Genomic DNA, 25418 nt, shown 5'->3' on the forward strand with positions numbered 1-25418 from the left:
AAACAGAAGCATGGACACAACTAAAGCTAAAGTGGAGTCCGGAGAAGTATAGCTGAAGTGTTTTTTTTCCAATAGTCCAAAAAACACTTCCTTTTCCTTTTTGCTGATGGGGTCTTTTAATTTCGCCCTTGCTCACAACTAAACCTTCTTCTTTACTGGTCAATGACAGGTCACAGCATAAACACCCACAGGAACAGGTTTTCCATTGTCTTAGGGAGTGACGTGATTCCAATTCTTATCAGGGCACAGGGAGTCTCATGAAGGTCACTTGGAGCCGCTAACAAGTCTTGTATCTTCTTCATCCTGGTACATGATCTCAGCTTGACTAAAGTCTTGCCAAGCTTTCTGTTTCTTACGTTCCGGCAAGGTCTAGACAGACAGAGACGTTTCTACCCTTAAAGCAACAGGGAATGGCTCTTCCTTTTCCTTTTCAGTGGTAGATGGCACTAGTAGCAGGTGTTTTCTCCTGTTCTACCTCACCAGACCCCTCAGGTGTAATAAATTAAAGTTGAGGTGGCTTCAGCTTAGCAGTCACTTCCACAGATGACAGCTTTCATATTAAAGGTATAGAAAAGGTGGAGCCGAAAGCAGTTTGCTGGGTCGGGTGGAGCCACTAAAATCTGTTCACAGCAGGTGCATGACTGTAGCCTACTGGGGCAAGGCAGTGGGGAGCTTGATGTGCAATTGCACCGGGCAAGATTCACCTAGTGAGTTCTGTCAGTGGAAGCCTTGCGGAAGGACTTCCATTTTTAAAATGGAGCTTCCCCCTCTCCTCCCTCCATGCACCTTCAAGGTACTGGCTCCAAGTGGGTGGGTGAGGAAACTCCCCAGAAGACTGTGCAAGGGGGAGGAGAGAAGGGATTGCAACAGCTGAAATGCTTGCGCTGACAGAAAGATTGCCTTTGTGTGACTTTGAATTCCTCCCAGTGAATGAGGATCCTTCCTGCTGGTGCGTCTGCACCGTGCTGACCTCCCCGATGCCTCCACCCTTCCAATAAGAAACAGGGATCCACCTGCCAGAAAGCTAGCATTAGCAGTTCTGCCCCACCTGGCGAGTATCTTCTGGTTGAAGCCAAAACGGGGCTTGCTTTTTGTGAACAATTTTGCCCCCTGCAAACATCAATCACCTTTGGACAATGCCTTAGATTGGTGAGGTCTAATGAACATTAATGCCCTGGGATATCCCGCAGAAAGGCAATGTTATGAAGGATGCTCTGTTTTCTCTAACTGTGGCACTGGCATCTTTTGAGTCTTCTATCAAACACCCATAAACTTTCCGGCTTGGAATAGTTGTAATCCAGGAAAAATCCCCACAATTTAAGATTTAGCTCTGGCAGAACCTAATTTTAGATAAAGGGGTTGGGGAGGGAGGACCCTGATAAAACACTGTATGGATGGCAAGCATTCAACACCCTTCTGAAAGCATCTTACAACACAGTCTATTAAGAACAGAAAGAGTCTGCTGAACAAGAATACCTTTTATCTCCCCTTTGTGGGCCAAAGACAGCTGCCAAACACAAATTAATGTGTAATTATTTTTCTTCCCTGAATCATTTTCTTTCATGTGCCATAACATGCAGGCTAAATAGCACCACACCTTTGACTTTAATTGTGGTAATCTGATCTGTCAACCACAAGAAAGCATTTTCTAATGCTTTCTTTAAAATGGACTTTCAAGTCAAAGCAACAACAGGGACTACGATTGTTCCCACCTTTTCGTTTTTGTCCGGGTTGGAATGAGAATGTTGAAAACACAACCAAATCTTGGCCCACACAGCAAACAGCAGTGCCTTAAAAGATACAAATGGCTATGTGTTTGACAGGTGACTTAAGGTGATGATAGGAATCCTTTTTTCCCTATGTTTGGTGACTAATTATTTGCCTGGTAAATGTAAGACTACCTGGCTTTGCGTTAATACTATAATGGGAAACAGACTGTATTATTTATCTACTTCAATTGTTTAAACATTTGGAAGAAAATACATAAAGAGGAGCAGGTGGCTTGATCACTTTGGATCTTTTGCATGATAGAGATTGCCAAAACAAATAGGATTGCTCTTGATGGGGCTTTGCTGGTGATTATCTTAGAGATTGGGAGTTTATTTACTAATGTGAATGTGATCAAAAGGCTAGGATCAAGATACATATTGATTTTATGAGATTATTTTAATTAAATATTAAAATTGCCCTTGTTCAGTCAGGAATGAAGATTTATTGCTGTGATAAATCAATTTCATGGGAAAGGCAGGATCCATCAGGAGTTTCATCTGCATAATCCATTAGTAAAACTCAGGCTGCATTCTCTGACAGCAGTTTATTCTGTCTTCTCAACATTTCCCTACCTGTTAATTGTTGTGCTTGATGTCATCTTCCACATGATGCAGAAGTCACTTCTGGAAATTTAGTGGAATCTAGCAGAAATTTAGCATCTGTTTCAGTGCATTTTTAATTTAATATTATTTTATTTATAGTTATTTTCAACCCCAATAACTTTTGTATAGCAATTTCTCCCAGGCAGTATCATGGTAAACAGTTCTTCCCTGCTGTTTAAAATTTAGTGCAGTATCAGTCAAAAAGCCAGAGTTCCATAAGGCAAAAGGCACTGCAGTGTAAAAGGAACAGTTGAAACCAGTACAGAAGCACTAGCATCATAAGCAGCAAAGGTAATGCAATAAAACCTCCATTTGAATGCAGCCTTTAACACTTTTCCAGTTCTCATTTCAGCGGGTTTAAACATAGGAGATACCCCTTTAAATATATAGAGCAGAAGGGGCCATAGCTAGTTTGTTACGATTGCCATTTATTGGAACATAATACTAAGGGTGTAATCCAAATGTTTGCCAGGTGGCAGGGCTTCTGTTTGGGGCTTACCTTACCATTGAAATGTGGTCAAGAGTGGAGCATCTGTTTCCTTCCAGTAAATGTTTCTCCTGAATTTTGTAGACTCCCTGACTACTCATGCTTCCTCATCAGAAAAGGGGAAAAAAAACAACCCATTGGAGGAGTTTGCTTCAGTCAGTCAGTCAGTTATTTATTTATTTATAAAAGTATTTATATAACACCCTCTCATAAACTATCAGGGTGGTGTACAGCAGTGTAAAAACATTTCTTTAAAAATTAAAAGCTGTACAGAACAATCATTAAAATGACTGGCTACTGAAGAACAAATTAAACCACCACGTACACCTGTCAGCAGGGCCATCTCAAGCATGTCGGGCACCCTGGCGCGGCTGGTGGGCGGGCGCAGGGCGCAGCACGGTGCCCCCCTGCCGGGCCGGTGCGCTGGCGCCCCGCACCACCCAGCCTACACCTAGAGCCGGCCCTGCCTGTCAGTGGGATGCGGGTGGCACTGTGGGTTAAACCACAGAGCCTAGGGCTTGCCGATCAGAAGGTCGGCGGTTTGAATCCCCACGACGGGGTGAGCTCCCGTTGCTCGGTCCCTGCTCCTGCCAACCTAGCAGTTCGAAAGCATGACCTGGAAGCTGTACGCCGCTCCCTCGGCCAATAACGTGAGATGAGTGCCGCAACCCCAGAGTCGGTCACGACTGGACCTAATGGTCAGGGGTCCCTTTACCTTTACACCTGTCAGTGGGGGGGGGGAAATATTCAAGAGATGCATGGAAGTCAAAAGCAGGGTTGCCTGACGAATCTTTGCTGAAAGAATGCTCCACAGTATGAGACTGGCAATGCTAAATGTCTGCCTTTCTGAAACACATGAATCTCTTTAACTTGGGGGAAGGTGGTGTCTTACTCTGGGCTTCAATTGAAGAGTTGGCATCCTGGAAGACTGCAGAGTGAAAAGCACTGCGGAGATTATTTTCAGAATGAAAGGATGGGCCCTCTTACAGTCTTATCCCCTGCACCCACCCATGAGAATTTATCTGAATTTTCCTTTCCTTTCGCAACTTTTGAACGCAGTTTCTTGCCTTGTGAACTGATGCAGAGCAGGGGTAGTGGTGTTAGACTTTTCGGCACAGCACTCTGCCGAGGTTTAGCTCGTGAATTCCTCCACCACCCTGCTTGGCGCTGCAGGCACGGATTCAGTTTTAGTCATCTGCGATAATTAATTGTTAATGAATCCATTGACATATGCAGATTACTTGCATCATTTGCCCCCAGCGCTTCTTTACATAGTTCCTAGAAATATTGCGTTCCTGACTCTAATCAGCCGAATGAACCAGATTGGATTACTGCAATGCATTAGATGCAGGCTACTTGGAAATCGCAGTCCAGGCTGCTAAGTGGGACAGGCTTCTGGGAATGCATTTCTCTAGTGTTGAAACAGCATCGCTGGCTGCCACTTCGCTTTGAAGTGCTGGTGTCTGCAGCCCTCAAGAGATTGTCTTTCCCCACATGTGCTTACTTATGCACTGCAATCTTTCTCTAGGTGTCCTCACTTTCTGAGGCAGAGGCAGGCTGGGAGAGGACGTTTTCTCTCTTTGAAACACCCTCCCAGGGATGCACCCTTGTCTTGTCTTTGGGGCACCAGAAAAAGCTCTGCTCAGGCTGCAATCACATGCCCTTACCTGCAAGTAAGCACCAATGAGTTCAATGGGTCTTCTGAGTCATGCATAGGATTGTGCTGTTAATTTCCCAGGCCTTAAAAAAAGAAAAAGCACTCCACAAAATTGGGTTTTATTCTCTTCCTGTATGGATGCTTTTGCTCCTGTTGTTTTGATTAGGTCATTGTTTTCACAATAGTGTCATTTTATTGTTTTTATTGTTTTCTATCTTTCGTCAATCACCCAGTGAACACCCTGCCAAAGGGAGCAGTGAAAACAATGCATTATGAAATCCACTCAGGTCAGACAGTTGTATCAAAATAAATTCTACTCAGAGTAGACCCACTGGAAATGAAGAGACCTAAGTTATTCACACCCATAAATTTTTAATTGGCTGAGTATGACAAATGTTGGATACAACCCAGAGATTTCACCATCTAACTTGACAGTATTACGATTTTGTTGATAGTGGTATGTGAGCTTCTGGAGTCAATAAACACTCCTTTACGAGGGAATGGGCACAGCTCAGTGCTAGAATATATGCTTTGTGTGCAGAAAGAATCAAGCTCAAGTCCTGACATCTCCAGGTAGGACTGGGGATGTCCCCTGCCTGAAAACCTGGAGAGTTACCATCAATCATTGTAGACCATACAACTAAGTGGACCAATGATCTGACTCATCATAAAGGCAGTTTCCTATGCACTTTGACCAACCACAAACAAAAACATACATATCAGAGAAATGTTCCTCTCTCCTTTAGACATCACCTCTAGAGACTAGTCATGATCAGATTTCTGAAGTTTAAACTTTGCTTTAAAGTTTTATTTTTCAATTACGGTAGGTTTTCAGGCCAATTCTCAGCCTGCTTACTGCTTCTGTTTTTATTTATAATCTGATATAAACATTTTGCTCTAGGATCACTCTTGCACATCAGATTTTGAATATATAGCTCACTAAAGGTCAAAGGATGTCAATCCAACCAGTTCCTGGTTCAAAGGGGAAAGAGGCATCACTGCTTCTGTCAATAGTAGTGCTCTGGGTATTGTCATTTATTAAACTGACAAACCAGATGAAATGCACTCATCATCATCCATGCGAACTATATTTGTGGCTTGATCTGGCTCATATGGTTTAAAGTCTCCCCCTTGTTTTTCCAATGAATAAAACTGGAGGTTTTTTGAGGGGTGGAGTGTCAGGAATAAGTATGATATAGTAATACAACACATATGAATGATCATGCTATATCAGTCCATTTAGTCCAACATTCAATGCTGTTGGTCCCCACCCCACCGCAGCATTTCAGAGGTATACTTGCTTCTGGAAATTGAGGTTCCATTTAGCTTTCATGATTAATGGCTACTGATAGACCCAGCCTCCAAAAATTTGTAGAAATTTCATCTAAAGCCAGTTCCCCATCAGATGACCATCAGCACATCTCATGGCAATGAGGATTCCATAAGTTCATTAGATAACTAGGTGAAGTTATTAGGACTGGGCAGTGTATGGCTGAGCCTGCCATTCTTTGAATAAAGGCTTTACTGTTCCCACTGTCTGGACCATGCTAGAAGCATCGTTAATAAAAGCAGCCTTGGTATTTTAATATTTTTACACTTATCCAGATCACATTTCCAAATGTGTTGTAAGCAAAGACATGGGAGAGCTTTATATCACCATATCTGAAGGCAAATAATCAGGTGTTGTTAGACTCCCAGTCAAGGGGTGAAGAGACTTAATGTCCAGCAACAGCTGGAGGGCCACAGCTTCACCACCTCTGGTTTAGCACAATCTATTTTCAGACAGAGATCCCTTTCTAAATCAGGTTCTCCCTGCAAGAGAGGGCACGCGTTGCGGTGGGGCCCGATAATCAGGCCTAGGTGTTGGGGCAGGGACAATTGGAGCAGCCACAACACCCTGTTGGTGGTCCCTCTGACAGGTAGCAATTGGGCTAAGGGCATGTCAGTCAAAGGTCAGAGGGACCACTAATTAGTTGCTGCACGTAACCCTAGAGATCTTCTTTTCGGGTCACAGTGCACCAGAACACCCGCCCACTTCTCCCTAATTTAGGGCTTGCGCTTGACCTTGCTATGCCATCGTGTGTCGATTGTTTTGGAGCAAGGGCACGGTAGGAATTTTCCCACTTGGCTGATTGCCTGTTGCCACTTGAGCACTACCTGCCACGTAGCAAATCATCACAACTCATAAGGTTGGCGGATAGGCTCTGGTTCATGCTGATAGGGGTGGCAGGATTCCTAACCAACCCTATCCACGGGTATTCCTGTAAAATGAATCCTAGAACTCATTGGTTGGTCTTCCCCAAGTGGGGTTGTGCCCTGATCCAGAGTTTAGGGCACATTTGGGGGAACCAGGGCCGGGCGCTAGTCATGGCTCCTGTCCCAGGTGTTGACCTGGCTGACTCATGGTGCCGCCCAGAGTCAGTGCTACCCTAGGTAGCTTTGGGAACCAGAGCCTATGCAACCACTCATTTGATTTGTATTCAATAAAGCTGTGGCCTAAATTCTGCCAAAAACCAAACCTAAAATTTGAGCCCTGTCTGAATTTATTTCTAGGCCGGGTTAAAGGGTCTCCACACACAAAAATGTTTACAAGGTGCAGATTATCTGTCATCTGCTCCACCCTTTCCACGCTGCCCTGGGCAAGCTGCCCCCAACCTCTAACATTGCCTGCTAGATCTCTACTCAGCACTGCTCTTGATTCATCACTGCACTTGAGCTGCAGCTTGCCTCTCTGCAGCTTCACTCAGCCCATAAGAGCCCCACCTTGTCCCACAGACTTTGACCAGGCAAGATGAGCTGTTTGGTATGCTATGGTGCATCCCAGTACATTGAAATTCTTTCTTACTTATTTAGTTATGAAAGTGTTTATATACTGCCATGTCATAAAACATGAAGGTGGTGTGCAATGATAAAACATGAAACACCATTAAGAACAGTACAAAACAATAATTAAAGTGATTGGCTCATCCAGAATGTTTGATACAGCTTCCTAGGCCTGTCACCATAAAAAGTCTTCAAGAGACACCTGAAAGTCAAAAGCGAAGGTGCCTGCCAAATCTTTGCCGGAAGAGTCTCCCATGGCAAGGGACCAGTGACACTAAATGCCCAGTTTCTAGTTGAGGCTAGTCAGGCCTCTGTGATATGGGGGCAACTAACTGCAGTGGGTGGTGCTGTGGGTTAAACCACAGAGCCTAGGGCTTGCCGATCAGAAGGTCGGCGGTTCGAATCCCCGCGACGGGGTGAGCTCCCGTTGCTCGGTCCCTGCTCCTGCCAACCTAGCAGTTCGAAAGCACGTCAGAGTGCAAGTAGATAAATAGGTACCGCTACAGCGGGAAGGTAAACGGCGTTTCCGTGCGCTGCTCTGGTTCGCCAGAAGCAGCTTTGTCATGCTGGCCACATGACCTGGAAGCTGTACGCCAGCTCCCTCGGCCAATAACGCGAGATGTGCGCCGCAACCCCAGAGTCGGGCACGACTGGACCTAATGGTCAGGGGTCCCTTTACCTTTAACTGCAGTCATCTGGATGATCTCTGTAGATCCTGCTCACCTCGTTTTAAGTAGGAAACCTCAGTGAGGAAACCACTTTGGTAGAAGCATTTTAAATGAAAACTAAGTGAAACTAAGCAGCACACAGCAGAGTTGGGGGAGGGGATAATAGAGAAACAGATCAGGCTTACCTACAGACAAAAGAGAATTGACAGGTCCAGGCAGTAGCAAATGTCTTCATCCTGTTCCACTCCCCAAAACATTCCAAAGATGATGTCACACAATCATGTTTTTCTTTTCACATGGAGATTGCAAGTGTGATACGATAGCCCAAAGGCAACAATGCTTTTTGAGAAAGATCTGGAAGTTAAACGGATTTGCAAATTGAACATAAGACAACAGCGTGGCGCTGTATGTACCACATATAACCAACATCATTTATTTTAGACTACCTGATGTGGAGTGTGGTTTCCATGACTCTGAAAGCAATGGTGCCACTCTGCTGAGCACTACAAAAAACAACAACTGTAGCCTACCTCAATTTGGCCTCCACAATTGATTCTAGATGGCAAAACCAGTGAGATGGTGCAAAGCACGTGGGTGCAGGGCCGTCTCTAGGCCCGGGTCTGGTGGCATGGGGCACCAGCTCCCTTGTGTGCTGAGGTATAAGCCTATGAAAAGGTGTTTGGGCAGCAAGTTGGAAGATGAGGATGCACCTCCTGTGAAAAGCAACTCTTTGCAAAACAAGACCATGATAGTGTTGGAAACAAAAGTTATCCTCCAACAAAGGTGTGTATTGTTTTCCTTGTGGTGAGGCAATCATAATCGTACCATGCAACTTGGAGGTTTGCATTTATTTTTCAGAGAAATACTCCACACAGCACAAAGATGAATGCATGAAGAGATGAATGTGATTGTCTGAATGATCATACTGGCAGTTATGGAATACACCTACAGCACATTTCTGTTCAATAAATGTGAGGGGTGTATTATTGACGTGGGGGGGACGGGACAGGGTTTGCATTCTTGTGTGCATTGTGTGATGAATAAATACTTATGCCAAAAATCCGATTACGTAAACCCTTTCATAACTATTGTGAAGGATGTAATAATAAACCAGTCCGATCTGTAACTCACACCTTTCAGTATTATTGGGGAGTGTAGATATGGAGCAAAATCCATCAGAATAACATATGATGGAGTAAGAGACAGTTGAAATAAAAACGGATACTCATTGGCAGCACCCTTTCTTGGTAATTCTCACAGGCCCGAGCAGCTGCAGGAAAAGCTGCTTTCTTCTTCTTATTTTAAGTACTGCGCCATGCAGTTTATGTGAGATATAGGGTAGTGCCAATAAGCATTTTTCAAAAACCAGCTCAGAAACTTGTTTGAGGCTGTGCACATCTCGTTGAAGTTGCATAATCTGGGGACCATCATGGAAATGGCCTTATCTCTCATGCCCATGAAAAGAATCAGCCTTCCAGGAGGGTCTAAAGGCAAGTCCTCTGAAGCAGATATTAATGCCAGGGGAAAGTTCAGGTGCATGTACGCTGACCTTCAGATAACCTGATCCCAACCTGTTTAAGGTTCTGAAGGTCCAGTCCAGAACTGGGTCTGGAAATGCACTGTGAACCAGTGCAGACCTGATGTCACGTGTTCTGACCCCAGGCAACATCTGGGCGGCCACATTCTGCACCAGTTAAAGCTTCTAATCTTCAAAGGCAAGCCAATATATAGTGCATTATATCAGCAGGGCTGGGTGGGATAATTAAGGTTCTCCTCCCATGCATTGATTGGAACGTGATTGGGCTGTGTTGAATATTCTTCTTTTTCAATTTTCTGGCCTACACTGGCAATTTGGGTGGAGTAGGAATTGCTCCTGGGAAATATTTAGACATTGAATACCAAATGTTCACCTTTTCCAAATCCTGCTCAGTGCCCCCCCCCCAGCTATTCCTTCTATGACATCATTCTCTCTTGGACTACAGTTTATGATGATGGATTATGATTCCCCCTCCCATCCAGCTTAGACACATGAGCAATCTATGAAGCTAGATATTATCATTAGCTAACCAGGCTGGCTTGATCTTACCTAAACACTAAACTCCCCTTGATCCTGTTCATGGGCGTACCCAGGATCAAAACTAGGGGGGGGCATGCCAGCCACGCCCCCCACCCCCAGCCACCCGATTGGCTGGCTGGCAATGACGTGGCCGTGATCCCCCCAGGAGGCGTGGTCAATGTCCACGCCCCCCAGAGGGGAGGGGGCCGTTTCCAGCAGTTGCCGAGGTGGCACACGGAGCCACCAGCGCTTGCGCTTCTGCCTCGCCCACTCCTTTACTGGCAGTGGTGACTAAAACGAGGCAGCAGCAGTGAAGCTGCCTCTGTCGAGGGAAACCTGGACCTGGACCAGGGCTAACTTCAGCCCACACTCCTTCAAGTCACAGCGAGCACAGCACAGAAAGTGCTGCCCCACAATGCTCCGCGGCACCTCATTTGCATACATGCAAATGAAGTGTCGCAGAGCATTGGGGGGCTGCACTTTCCCTCGATGGAGGCAGCTTCGCCGCCGCTGCTGCCATTTCACTTCAGCCGAGCAGGCCGAGGCGGAGCACAGCTGGCAGCATCCCTGCCTGCCATGCCGTGCTTTCCAGCTGCCCGCCGTGCCTGGCCCTGGACCATGGCGGCTGGTATAGTTAAGACGGCTGTGCCCGCTGCGGGAAGATCATGTACCCAACTGAGAAGGTGAACTGCCTTGACAACAGCGCGCGCCGCGAGCTGTTTTATACTATTTTTCCCCCTTTTTTGCTTATGGGGGGCAGCTGCCCCCCCTGCCCCGTGCTGCCCATGATCCTGTTCTCAAATAACCTATTTGATTGTATGCAATATGTCACTTTATGTTGAAGGAGGACTTCTGTTTAATGCAGATGTCAGGTATATATCTTTTTACAACAGGCTTATAATAAAGTTTTCTGAGAACGGACTGGGGGCAGGGTAGGTGGTTAAAGAAAGACTCGCAGTCACTTATTCCATCACACATTCCCACCCAGTCAAAGATCCTAAAGTGAATTTGAGGGCACCATGACACAACAAATCAAATTTGGCCTGTGTTACCAAGGGGACGGGAAAACAATTGACAGTGAAGTAATTTAAACAAACAAATTTGTGAACAATGGCACCTGGTCTGTACTGTTGCAAATATTGATGAAATAAGTGTCAGTGGCTTCATTTGAGCCCCCTCAATTAAAATATCTCTGCTATGTTGATTACTAATAGGGATATGAGCACATGTATTTCATGAGTAATTCAATTATGAGAATGAGTGCTCTGAATTAATGGATCTTAAATGGGGGCTTTCCCATGAATTCCTTTCAGAAACAATACGTAGCCCAAATCCAAAGCCCCTGGGGTGCAAAATCCCACTTCTGCCTGGAAAAGGAATTGTGTAACACATCTGAGGTTTGTTTGATCCCATATAGTTTCAGAGTTCCAGATTTGGCTTTTTTCCACCTGTACGTTTTAGATCTCTTTGTCAACACTGGTTTGTGCCACTATTGTGGAGCAGGCATTAAATTGTGTTTAAAATTAGGCATAAATCTTTCCGATTCTTGTCATTACTCCCATAAAGAAACACAAGAATTAGCATACCAAGGCATAGTGTGACTGTGTGTGTGTGTGTGTGTTAGGTACATTCTCTCTCACTCTCCCTCCTCTGTTTTATAGCAGAGAGAGAGAATTACATTTTGCCTTGGGCCAGACTGATTGGTAAGACTTTCAGACACTTTAAGTAGGCGCCACAAATTGTGTAAGCTCTGACCTGCTGGCTCACAGCCTAGTTCACATGACAGAGCTATCTTATGGCTTTGCCAAGTCGAAGCAATGTAAAAAGGTGCCAAGGAACTGAAAGGAATGTAGAAGATAACCTAGAGATTTTTGAAAGAAGCAAATGTGTCCTGGGATCATCTTTTTTTCATCATCTTCTTTTTCTTCCCACCCACCCCCCTCATGTTTTTGATGAGGTTCATTGGTCCAAGACTGGGCTTAGCACAAACTAAGTGCTCATCAATATGATAGGGACAAGCCAAGAGATGAGAGAGCAAAGGTGGAAGAGATGGCAAAGAGACACACACTCAATGCCGGATTTATGTATAGGCTAAGTAGGCTGAAGCCTAGGGCCTCTAAATCTAGGGGGCCTCACCAGCCCGCCCACTCCCCAGCAGGCAACCTCCCCTCTCCCAAAATTGAAAACCCATGCGAAGGCAGGGCAACTCGGACGTCTAAATCTAGGGGGCCTCACCAACCTGCTCCCTCCCCAGTGCCACAGTCTCCCCTCTCCCAAAATTGCAAACCCAAGACTTCATGCAAGAGCAGGGCAACTCAGGCCCAGCAACTATGAGACTCAGGGCTAGCCAGTGGGGCCCAATTTGAAGCAGTGGGGCGCAACTTGAATTATTATTTTTTTGTAGGGCCCCAGTTCACAGCCAAAGTCTGCAAAATCTTATAGATATAAATAAAACCCATCTAGATTGCCCTAGTGTGGGGACCCCCTTAGGAGTGGCCCACGGGGCCCAATTTGGCCAAATTGCTCCAGTTGCCTTAAGGTCAGCCCTGATGAGACTGCAGGGGTTGGACTGACAAGCCCTGCACCTTCTAGGTCTCTGGTGTCACTATTAAGAGCACAGACTCAAGGACTTGTTATGGAAATAAAGGGGGGCACTTATTGGAAATCAGTTTTGTCACCTCTCACTCCCCCCTAACCCTGGGACAATGAGCCCAGCCACCTTTTATTCACAGTCGCATAAGCACTACACTACAACATGGCCATAAACCTGTACGTTCAACCACTGAAATACACACCCAATATGTAGCAATGGAGATTTATGTTACTGCTTCATGAATGAACACTGTGTTTTATGAATGGACTCTGTATTTTGTGAATTACCTAAGAGCCACCAATAGGGAGTTCTAGAATCTGACAGCTAACCAATTGGGTACTACCAAACAGCAACTCCTATTGCTAAAAGCAGGTAACCAGCAGGGAACACTTCAGCTCAGCCTTTGCACTGTTGACTGAACACCCCCTGCTGTGCAGATAATGGAGAAAGCTTGTAAATTGTATCCCTTCTGGCATCCTGCCCATCTATTACACTGGTGTAAACCCTGGTGCACCAGAACCCAAAATCGCAGCAAATAAAATCCACTCATATGTCAGCGACTGATTAGACTTGTCAACCAGTTCTTCCAAAGTCTTCCTAAATTATAAAGCTCCAAAATACAGGCCAAAAGAGAATAGGTCTGGGAAGAGTGAGGCAGCCAATGGGCACCACCAGTGAATAGGCCCTGCTCCATGTACCTCCTGCCTCTCATTTGATAGGGTGCCCACTTGTCCTCCCTCTTGACATGAAATGCTCTCTATTGGAGTCTCCAGGTCCAATACAAAGACCATAAGAAGGGATAGCAGGGACCTTGAAGTTCCCAACAGCTGTTAATCAAGCAAGCAAGCACACAGGTCACCTTTTTTTACAGTCAGGACGCCTATGTCCTGGCCAGGCCTGCACCCAATCTTGCTTTTGTCCAATCATATTTGTTCCCAGTAACCCAAATTATATTATCAACATATACAGTACAAGCAGAAAAGTTGTTTTCCTTCATTTGCAAGAAATTGTACAAAACAAAGTGGCACTAATAAAGAAAAGTTCCAGAGTGGCAACAGAAAGCAAACTAAAAATGCTTTTGCAGTTCATCAAAACTATCCAGCAATATCAAGTTATAGGAAAACTGGTGCTATTAACAGTAATCTTTCTAGTTGGTTAATTGGATCGGCAACTTCCATGCACATGATGTGTGATGCTAATTATTTCCCCAAAGAGTTAAATGATAACTAATCAGAGGCAGCCACAGTTGCAAATGGCAACAAAATATCTGTGAAAGGAAGAGGAGCAAGTTTGTTCAAGTGTGTTGCAGGTAGAAATACTGTTTGTAGTGAAGTGAGAGCAGTAGTTTACTTGCTCGAATTAACAAATAAGAAAGTCTTGATCATTTAAATTCTAGATTAAAATTGATTACTTAATTGAGAAGGGGATTGTAAGAAAAACACTGGGACCTAATGTGAGTAGTAGAGTGCCTGGTATCTGATGGGCAATCTTCTCCTTTATTTCCACACTGTGGCTGCAGACCAAATCACCTGTTAGGAGAGTTATGAGATTCAGGTGAGGGTCAGATGCCTTGTCAATCCCATCATGCCTTCCCCTGGCCAGACCTTTGCCCTGGCCAGGCCTCCTTTGTGGGGTATTTTAAGAATAACATTACAACTTCATTTTCCTAAAAAATAATGCTTATTCCACAAAAGGTTTACATCACCATCCTTGGCTTCACTCAATTTTGTTTATAACACTATTCCATTTTCTTATAGTTGTGAGGGTGGGGGGTGGGGAGGGGCCTCACAAGTGAAGTAGCCTAGGACCTCTCTTCATCTAAATCTGGCCCTGCACACGCTAGTTGTTTAGAAGTTTGCCACTTGTTGAAATGGGCATCTATAGCTTCTGATCATGCAGGTTCTTGCCTTCTTAGAGATTATGCAGTTTAAACTCAATGCATTCAATAAATACATACCATGCTTTACCTTGTATAATACACCCCCATGTATAAGACGCCCCCTATTTGGGGGGACTCGAATTTAAGAAAATGGGGGGAGATGGCTCAGAGTTGTTGAGCTTTTTTGAGGGGGGATTCCACAGGGTTGTTGAGCTTTATTGGGGCGGGGATTGCCAAAAATTGCTCATCCACACCAGCCCTTGACGCAGCAACCAATAACACGCCAAATAGCCGCTGACAGCCAAGGCAACAACCAATCAAACATCCACCCTATGCACTATCTATGTATAATACGACCCCCACTTTTTAGCATAATTTTTAAAGAAAAATCCTAGTCTTATACATGGAAAAGTGTGGTAAGTAGGGAATAGAATCATACCCACTCGATGCACACGCACCCCAGCAACAATGTATTCTCCTACACATTCAGCTTCAGTGTGAGTGGGGCATATGCACAGCATTATGCACAAAAGGCGCTTTCACATTATCAGAAACCCTGATAGGCCAGGCTTCCCGCATGTGTCAGTGACACAGCCAGCATGCTGTGTCAGGCCACAGTACTCCTTGTGAACTGAGTGTTTCTCCTAGTATAGATACCCCAGAATCATGCTCAATATGCAAGAATTCCATGTAGACGTGCAGATAAGTCCATGTGGAAAGTGTTCCCTCAAGGTAGAAGGTTTCAAGACTACTGATATAGGAACCAAAATGCCAATAACAGGTTCTGAGCAGCTGTTGTCTAATCAGAGGGTGTGTGTATGTGTGTATTCCCTTGACTCAGGGCAAACACATATCTTCAGAGACACTTGGGTCTCTATTGTGATAATACATGTGTTTTTGTGTTGTCTGCCTTCTCCCTGTGCATGGAGTGGGTAAAGTGAAAGATCACATAGGCAAGTTGTGTCCTTTGTGATGTCAATTTGTTGGCCAGTAGAATGTCACCAGTGATGAATTAGGCTCCATTTCTTGCTGCTGTTGACCTAGCAGTCCACAACTGCAGAAATGCAAACATTTAACTTTTCAAAAGCCCAGATTCGATATATCACTTTGTATGAAAACTAGATTAGAGTCCTCAAGCATGACTTCAGGCACTGTTGAATTTTGATTCTATACAAGGGATAAAAGATGTCTTTTTGGCCTGGACCATTTTGGTTTTGCAAAGTGTAAGCAATTTGCTCTTTTGGTGTTCTGCATCCTGCAGGCCAGCTTCTATTTCTGTTTTCGTTTTACTATTTATTTATTGCTGAAGCAGCATTCAGAGCTGGAAAATGCTTGGAGGCTTGAACCTTTCTCTCTCCACCTGCTTTTCTACTTCAGCTTAATAGCTGAAATAGAAATGACAAAGAGCTCCATAGGTCACATTTAGGGTTGCCAGACTCAATAGAGGACAGGACTTCTGTGCCTTTAATTGCCCTGCTCTCTTTTGAGTCTGGAAACCTTAAAGAGAAACCAGCAAACCCTTTGCTTGGAAATTAAACAAAGGGTCTGCTGGTTTCTCTTTAAGGTTTCCAGACTCAAAAGAGAGCAGGGCAATTAAAGGCACAGAAGTCCTGTCCTCTATTGAGTCTGGCAACCCTAGTCACATTTGCACCACCCAATCATGGCACATTTAAAGCACATGGTTTGTGCCAAAATATATTGGGTACTGTAGCTGGTTAAGGGGGCTGGGAATTGTAGCTCTATGAGGGGTAAACAATAGTTCCCAAGATTCTTCAGGGCGAGTTGTGTGCTTTATGGTGTGGAGGCGACCACTGTTTGAGCCTACACCTTCATTTGCCCACTTTCCACCTACATTTTCTCCCACATTTTAGAAATTCCATAGCCAGGGATCACAGCATTTTCAAGTCTGTTCCTTTGTCCATTTTGACTGAGCAGGCCTACCTCAATCTTCTCAGTGCTCTTCAAGTCGCCCTCCTTCACCAACATTCTCCATCCTCCTCTTGTTTTGTTGTTTCTCTGGGACTTTCCATTCCTCCCAGTCTCATTCCCTGGGTGGTTCTGCTCTTTGCTAGGTAACTTGTCAAGCAATCAGCTTAGCATTCAGTTGCCACCAGAATATAAAAGGCAGCAACGCTATTAAGGATCAGGGTACCAGGGAGGCAGCAGATTTATTTGCTGAGTGATTTATTAATGAATAATTTTATACTAATGTTCTGACATAGACTGAGGTCATACTATTCACAAGTGGTTCAGACTCAACTTGAAAAGGAGCTTTGCCCTAATTACATTTGTATAGACACACACACACACTCACTCACTCTACAATTTATGTGTACTGGGATCTCTGCCATACATTTCACTTGACCTTTTCAACCACAAGCGCCTGGTTTCTTTGCTGTCTTTGCAAGTTTATATTAATTTAACTTCTTTCCGAGCTCAGATGAAAATCTCTCTGGGTACAATACAAAATCCTTCTTAAAAGCACACGCATGCACAGCAACAATCCTCTTACAGAACTTCCAATGTGGTCACGTCTGGAGCTCTTAGCTGAGATGAGAGAAATCTCATTTGTGGCAGTATTATGCAGCTTCCGCTGCCAGGGTTGGGTCAATCCTGAGGTGAAGGATGTCATGGCACTTTCCCAATTTCATGTATGGAAGCCCAGTGAAATGGCAGTTGAATTGAACTTCAAGACTAGCGACCAGATTCTCTCATCCACTGCACCTGAGGGTTCTGCTCTTATCATTTCAATTCTCTCCTGGTTCTGGTAGACAGTGGTGCAGGACAGGGTGGAGAAGCACCCAACCCTTCACTTGCCTGACCTGCCTCTTCTTCCTCTCCTTCCGACTCATCCTGTGCTCCACCCTTCAGCTCCAAAGCTTCCCCTGCTTTTGACTCTTCCCACTTGGTTGGTACAGGTCCCCACAAATCACTGCCCCTCTCTCCCAAGTCAAATTCCAGGTCCTCAGCATCCTTCCAGCCCTTGACATTTAGTATGTTGATGGAATTGTTTTATTGTGTTTTAATTACGTGCAGCTTTAAGCTTTATAATCAGTTTTCTTCTGGTACCAGATGTTACTCTAGTCCTGCTTTCTTACGATTCTGGACATGGGTACTCATGTCAACACAATATAGTTATACTGTGTATGTGTATACTTATCATAGCTGCCAAGTTATCCCTTTTTAAAAGGGATTTTCCCTTATGCTGAATAGGCTTCCTCGCGAGAAAAGGGAAAACTTGGCAGCTATGATACTTATGCCCAGATGCCATATCATAAGGAAATATGATGACCGAGATTGGGAAACTTAAGGTCACTTTTTTTGTAAATACATTTTATTGGTTTCACAATTTCAACGTCAACAATTATTTTCCATCAAGTAAAATTAAAGATACAAACTATCCAACATAAAAAATAAAACGTGAAATAAAAGTAAAGAGAAGCAAAGTAAGAGAAAGAAGAGAAGAAAGAGAAAGAAAAAGAAAAAAAGAAAAGATTTTTTTGGAGGTTCTCTTTAACCTCCTGAGTTCCCTCCATTTCCTTTTCCTGGTTAGTTGTATATATATATTTTCTGCATAATTTACTCAAACTTCTTTTTCTTATCCTTATTGTTTTATCCTAATTGCATGTAATCAAAATTTGCTATTTCAATTCAAATTTCCTTCCATAGATTTTATCTCAATTTAACTACTTGTAAAAGTTTAGTCAAAGCTTGCTAGTGTTTCTACTTGTTTACAATATTTTTCTACATATACAATAAATGCTTCCCATTCTTTTTAAATTTCTCAATGTCATTGTCTCTGAGCTTTTCCATACGTTTTGCCATTTCTCCATAGTCCGTCATTTTCAGTTGCCCTTCTTCGATTGTTGGTATCTTGTCTTCCTTCCACCTTTGAGCTAGTAGGGTCTGGTCTGCTGTTGTTGCATACATAAACAGCTTCTTCTTTTCCTTCGGGATTTGGCTTCCTGCAATAATAATAATAATAATAATAATAATAATAATAATAATAATAATAATAATTTATTATTTATACCCCGCCCATCTGGCCGGGTTTCCCCAGCCACTCTGGGCGGCTTCCAACAGAAACATTAAAATACACAGATCCAAGAACAGATCCTCACAAACACACCAGCGGAACCTCGGCCAGGAACTTTCTATCTTCTACCCAAAATACACAAACCAGGAAACCCAGGACGCCCCATCATCTCAGGTATTGGCACCATTACAGTGGGTGTTTCCGGCTATATGGACTCTGTTCTGAAACCATATGCTATCAGTGCTCCCAGCTACGTACGTGACACCACAGATTTTCTGAGGAAAATACAATATTTGAACAATCTTCCTAACAATACTATACTAGCCACTATGGATGTGGAATCTCTATATACCAACATCCCACACAATGATGGTTTACAAGCCATAAGGAACACCATTTCAGATAAAACCACAGCGGACTTTGCTACCAAACTCTGCCACTTTGTCCTTACCCACAACCACTTCAAATTTGGTGATGACCTGTTCCTCCAGATCAGCGGCACAGCCATGGGCACCCGCATGGCCCCACAGTATGCCAACATCTTCATGGCAGATTTAGAACAACGTTTCCTTAACTCCTACCCACTCAAACCTCTCCTGTACCTGCGATACATTGACGATATTTTTATTATCTGGACACATGGACAACAGACCCTGGAAACCTTCCACCAGACATTCAATGACTTTCACCCCACCATCAACCTAACAATGAACCAATCTATGCAAGAAATACATTTTTTGGACACTACTATAAAAATACAGGATGGACGTATAGACACCACCTTATACAGAAAACCAACTGACCGACAAACATATCTACATGCTTCTAGCTACCATCCCAAACATACCAAACAATCCATCGTATACAGCCAGGCCTTACGTTACAACCGCATCTGTTCCAACTCTACAGACAGAGAATCTCACCTAAGAGATCTACAGCAAACCTTTTTAGAACTAAAATATCCACCTGATGAAGTTAAACAACAGATCAACAGAGCCAGACAGATACCTAGAGAGAACCTGCTGCAAGACAGACCCAAAAAAGAAAATAACAGAACACCACTAGTCATCACATACAGCTCCCAAGCTAAAACAGTACAACGCATCATCAGAGATCTACAGCCTCTCCTGGACAATGACCGCTCCCTTTCTCAAGCTCTGGGAGGAAGACCTTTCATTGCCTACAGACAGCCACCCAATCTTAAACAACTCCTCACCCACAATAATACAACCACCAGACTTAACATGGACACTGGTACCAGAGCCTGCAATAAACCCAGATGCCAACTTTGCTGCCACATACACCCGGACAACACCATCACTGGCCCCAACAACATCCAACATACCATCTCAGGACTATTTAATTGCTCATCCTCTAACATTGTGTATGCCATCAAATGCCAACAGTGCCCTTCAGCTCTCTATATTGGACAAACAGGCCAAACCCTACGCCAAAGGATAAATGGACATAAATCTGACATCAGGAACCAGAAGACAGAAAAACCAGTAGGAGAACACTTCAATCTCCCAGGACATTCTATACAAGATCTCAAAGTAGCTGTCTTACTACAAAAGAATTTCAGAAATAGACTGGAAAGAGAAGTTGCTGAATTGCAACTTATCACCAAGCTCAAAACCATGGAGGGACCTGGTTTGAACAGAGATATCGGGTTCTTATCTCATTATACATGATAAGCGATCTTCAGCCATCTCAACCCTTGCTTTTTCATGCAAAACCATTTGCAGTCGTTTGCGGTCATCAACAGCTATCAGTCAGTCAATCACCCATTTCCACCACCCTTCTGAGTGATCCCCCCTCCCCATCCCCACCCCTCCCCACCCCTTCTCTACATAAGTGCCTGGAAACTTCCATTTCACTGTATCTGAAGAAGTGTGCATGCACACGAAAGCTCATACCAAAATAAAAACTTAGTTGGTCTTTAAGGTGCTACTGAAGGAATTTTTTTATTTTATTAAAATACACTAATTTGTTAAACATTAAAAGCCTCCCTAAACTATTCCTAGTAGAAACGCTTCAGGGTTTTTTTAAATGAAGCTCATTTTAAACATTTTCTTCAGTTCATTATATATCATTTCCCAGTCATTTTAAACCATTTTACACTCCCACCACATATGATAAAGAGTACCCTCTTTTTCATTATATTTCCAACACTTATTAGAACGTCTTCTATACATTTTTGCCAGTTTTACTGGTGTTGTGTACCAACGGTACATCATTTTCATGTAGTTCTCTTTCAGTGTTGTACATGCAGTAAATTTCAAATCCACCTTCCAAAGTTTTTCCCAGTCAGTCATCTGAATATTATGTCCCGGATCTCTCGCCACACATTTGACTTCTTCATCTTTTGTTTCCCATTCTAGCAAAAAACTATACATTTTCTTCAATAGTTTGGCATTGTCATCTACAATTTCTCTTTGAAATCTAGTTACAGGTAGGTAGCCGTGTTGGTCTGAGTCAAAGCAAAATAAAAAATTCCTTCAGTAGCACCTTAAAGACCAACTAAGTTTATATTTTGGTATGAGCTTTCGTGTGCATGCACACTTCTTCAGATCTAGATATTGTATAGCTAAATCCCATTCTTCTATCTTCTTTAAAGATCTCATTTACTTGAAAATATTGTAATCACTCACTTTAAAACAGGCCAAACAGTAAGGGCAGGAACACGATTTTAGGTTTCAGTAGGAGATGTGGCAAAGATGTTTCAGGGAGGAAATGAATTGTAGGGGCAGAAGGTTTGCTCCTAGACATATGCGTGATTATTAATTTGGAAAAGAAACAGTCCTTTTTTGTTATGTTAAAATTACCCCACCACCACCACCATTACATCCACTAATAGGATGCCCAAGGCTAATAAACAACCAAATATAAGAACAGGACAATTAAAAATAAATGTAAACAGTTTCCAGACAAACCAAATATTCAATAATTGCCTATGCTCTGTGCATGCCAGAATGAGCCCATTTTTACTTGGTATTTGAATGCCAGCTGTTTCCCCACTTCTGGAGAGGTTCAGTACATACAAACCTGACAGCAAATAAGCTCTACAGATGCTTAGCAGAGAGCCCCAATGGAGCTGTAGCTCAGATGGAGAGCTGGACGTGCCGCCCCTTCCTGGCTTTCAGGCCCTGATTCAGTGAAGGCAGGTGCCTACAAGAGTTTTTCCCTCCTTCCGAGTAGGGATAGATGAATCAGTGAATTTCCAGTCCATGTCCATTTTGCAAGTCTATTCATAAACCTGTTCCATCTCATCTCTACATCAATCTGCTTTAAAGAATGAAATCCATTTAAAGCTGAGTCCATTTTAAGAGCATTGTTGTGGTTAATAATAATAATAATAATAATAATTTATTATTTATACCCCGCCCATCTGGCCGGGTTCCCCCAGCCACTCTGGGCGGCTTCCAAAAAAACAGAAATTCTAAAATACAGAAATCCATCAAACATTAAAATACAGCAATCCATCAAACATTAAAAGCTTCCCTAAACAGGGCTGCCTTGAGATGCCTTCTAAAGGTCTGGTAATTGTTGTTCTCTTTGACCTCTAGTGGGAGGGCATTCCACAGGGTGGGTGCCACTACCGAGAAGGCCCTCTGCCTGGTTCCCTGTAACTTGGCTTCTCGTAGTGAGGGAACCGCCAGAAGGCCCTCGGAGCTGGACCTCAGTGTCCGGGCAGAATGATGGAGGGTGGAGACGCTCCTTCAGGTATACCGGACCGAGGCCGTTTAGGGCTTTAAAGGTCAACACCAACACTTTGAATTGTGCTCGGAAACGTACTGGGAGCCAATGTAGGTCTTTCAGGACCGGTGTTATGTGGTCTCGGCGGCCGCTCCCAGTCACCAGTCTAGCTGCCGCATTCTGCATTAGTTGTAGTTTCCGGGTCACCTTCAAAGGTAGCCCCACGTAGAGCGCATTGCAGTAGTCCAAGCGAGAGATAACTAGAGCATGCACCACTCTGGAGAGACAGTCAGCGGGCAGGTAGGGACTCAGCCTGCGTACCAGATGGAGCTGATAAACAGCTGCCCTGGACACGGAGTTGACCTGTGCCTCCATGGACAGCTGTGAGTCTAAAATGACTCCCAGGCTGCGCACCTGGTCTTTCAGGGGCACAGTTACCCCATTCAGGACCAGGGAGTCCTCCACACCCGCCCGCCTCCTGTCCCCCACAAACAGTACTTCTGTCTTGTCAGGATTCAATCTCAATCTGTTAGCCGCCATCCATCCTCCAACCGCCTCCAAGCACTCACACAGGACCTTCACCGCCTTCACTGGTTCTGATTTAAAAGAGAGGTAGAGCTGGGTATCATCAGCATACTGATGGACACCCAGCCCAAACCCCCTGATGATCTCTCCCAGCGGCTGCATATAGATGTTAAAAAGCATGGGGGAGAGGACAGAACCCTGAGGCACCCCACAAGTGAGAGCTCAGAGGTCTGAACACTCATCCCCCACTCATGATAGCTAATAATGCAAGTATTCGTGCTGAATAAGTGGTCTGAAGCACATTGCAGGAGTCGCTTCAGTCAAAATTCAGAGAAGTGTGACTTTCAAAGGACAGGTGTTTTTTGGTTGTCATATTATTTCAAAAAGTGCAAATTTGATACAGCTGGCTTTAAAAGGTGAAGGGGCCCCTGACCATCAGGTCCAGTCGTGTGACTCTGGGGTTGCGGCGCTCATCTCGCTCTATAGGCCGAGGGAGCTGGTGTTTGTCCGCAGACAGCTCCCCGTGGCCAGCATGACAAAGCTGCTTCTGGCGAACCAGAGCAGTGCACGGAAATGCCGGAGCGGTCCCTATTTATCTACTTGCACTTTGATGTGCTTTCGAACTGCTAGGTGGGCAGGAGCTGGGACCGAGCAATGGGAGCTCACCCTGTTGCAGGGATTCAAACCGCTGACCTTCTGATCAGCAAGCCCAAGACTCTGTGGTTTAACCCACAGCGCCACCTGGGTCCCAGCTGGCTTTACATGTGAACTGAATCAAATTTCTCCCCCATCATACTATATACTGCACAACGGAATGAAATGGCAGTCAAGGCAACAAATGCAAACAATGTTTATTAAGAAGCTAAATTTGAAATTTCCCAACACATTTCAGACATTTGGTGTTTTTCCCCAAAGGAAATTCCTCAATGTACAAATTGAATTCAGCCAAAAAGTTTGTTCCAGAGGAAGTGGACAATGGGATTCCTAGATGTGGAGAGAGCTGGTTCACTGCACTCAAGAAACCTGAATGGAAATTTCCAGATAAACAACATCACTTATTGAGTAGACGTGTAATTGGGTATTTACTCCAGGAACAACAGGGGAGGAGAGAGAGGAGAGAGAGACAGAGACAGAGAGATTAAGAACACTGATATTTGAGCCCACTGAGAAATTTGGCAGCTAGGTTCTTTAGCAATCTGTACTGCATGCTGTGCTTTTGCCACCTCTTCATTCTACAAGACTAACAGACTGCTTCTAATCTTGTTTATTCCAACTGTGCAGTCCAATCCTATGCACATTTGCTCAAGAGTAAGTCATCTGAATGCAATAGGGCTTATGCTTGAGCAAGCAATTGGCGAGTGCCTTAGTAATCTTATACCTGCTTATTAGAAGCCTTGTTGTGCTCCATGGAGCTCACTCCCAACCAGGGGCTCATCTACTATGAAACTAATGAAGCTTAAACTTCAAGGCCCCTAATCCCAGAGGGGCCCCAAAAGCAACTTTAGTCCAGCTAGGTTCTTTATCAATCTGTCCTGCATGCTGTGCTTTTGACACCTCTTCATTCTACAAGACTAACAGCCTGCTTCTAAACTTGTTTATTCCAGCTGTAGTTTATCCCAACTTTAGTTCACATTGCTTAAAACAATTGGGTCTAGTCTAATTTGAGTCACATTGATTTGAGTCAAATTGATCGTTTTGTTGTTGTACAAGGTGAGTCCTTTAAAAGAGGCCCCATGGATACAGAGTACACATGTTCCATGGGGCCTCTTTTAAAAGACTCACCCTGTATATCTTTCAAGAACCTCAAAGTTTGAAAGTCAGTAGCACAGATGTTGTAAAGGTGTGGTGATCGGTAGTGGAACACCCCAACTGAAAAAGATAACAGTGGTTACCCAGACCTTGTTGCTGATTTTGGAAGGGGGGCCCCATGACAGTTCAAGCTTCAGGGCCCCAAAATGCAGGTCCGCCACTGCTCCCAACGGGCATAGGATTGCACCCTTGGAGACAGAAACATGCAATTTCCTTTGAACGCATTGGGCACAGCTGGGATAGGGAACCGTTTTCAGCCATAGCTTCTGAGCAGCCCTGTGATGACTGGGTCCAGAGGCCAAAGTGGGTGGAGCCATGAATTTAACATTTATCTTTCTACAGTTCCTACACAGCCCTCTGTATCCTCCATTCAGGCAACCAAGAGATATGATCAGATTTCAATGGCACATTACGGCCATGCAAAAATATAGAGGATGTGAGGCAAGGCTGGTGAAGTTGTGTGACCTCAGGAGAGTCCTAGTGGTCAGATAGAGAGGACTGGAGGGCCTCATTTACACCCTGGGCTGTTGATTCCCCACCCCTAAAGTCTAGGATTGCAGCCTCAATGATCCAACAGTTGAAAATGAGATTTTGTTTATTTGTTTGTTTCTCACCCTTCTGGAGTTACACTTTTTCAAACTACCTCTATGACCATGAGGGCAAGAAGGCCACTTTTGTTTTCTTACAGTGCAATGGTACACATATCTTCTCAGATGTATAAGATCCACTGGCTTCTGTGGGACTTACTCCCAGATAAATATGTGCATTGTTCCAACTTTATATGGAAATTTAAGATTCCCAGGATTGCATTATGCGT

General features: G+C 44.1%; 3 long non-coding RNA genes across 9 annotated transcripts in view; 1 reads left to right on the plus strand and 2 right to left on the minus strand.

Moving 5' to 3' along the window:
- The window catches only part of LOC148686849 (uncharacterized), a 65073-nt gene extending 48366 nt beyond the window's left edge, over positions 1-16707 (minus strand). Inside the window, exons 1-5 of one of the 7 annotated variants that reach the window (XR_015948115.1) lie at positions 16477-16707; positions 8193-8361; positions 4527-4599; positions 2872-2961; positions 2343-2411 (exon numbers count right to left, since the gene is read on the minus strand). This is a non-coding gene — a long non-coding RNA (uncharacterized LOC148686849). The remainder of the gene's footprint in view (positions 1-2342; positions 2412-2871; positions 2962-4526; positions 4600-8192; positions 8362-16476) is intronic. The other 6 variants (XR_015948114.1, XR_015948117.1, XR_015948116.1 and 3 more) reach the window with 6 other exon arrangements.
- LOC148686851 (uncharacterized) overlaps positions 1-25418 on the plus strand; it is a 68648-nt gene that overhangs the window by 10057 nt on the left and 33173 nt on the right. The gene's annotated exons all lie outside the window — the stretch shown is intronic.
- Positions 17848-25418, minus strand: part of LOC148686852 (uncharacterized) — a 121263-nt gene continuing 113692 nt past the window's right edge. The window contains exon 3 of the long non-coding RNA XR_015948119.1: positions 17848-18500. This is a non-coding gene — a long non-coding RNA (uncharacterized LOC148686852). The remainder of the gene's footprint in view (positions 18501-25418) is intronic.

The sequence above is a fragment of the Zootoca vivipara genome, chromosome 2 (genome assembly GCF_965207765.1).
Source record: "Zootoca vivipara chromosome 2, rZooViv2.hap1.1, whole genome shotgun sequence".
Lineage (NCBI taxonomy): Eukaryota > Metazoa > Chordata > Lepidosauria > Squamata > Lacertidae > Zootoca > Zootoca vivipara.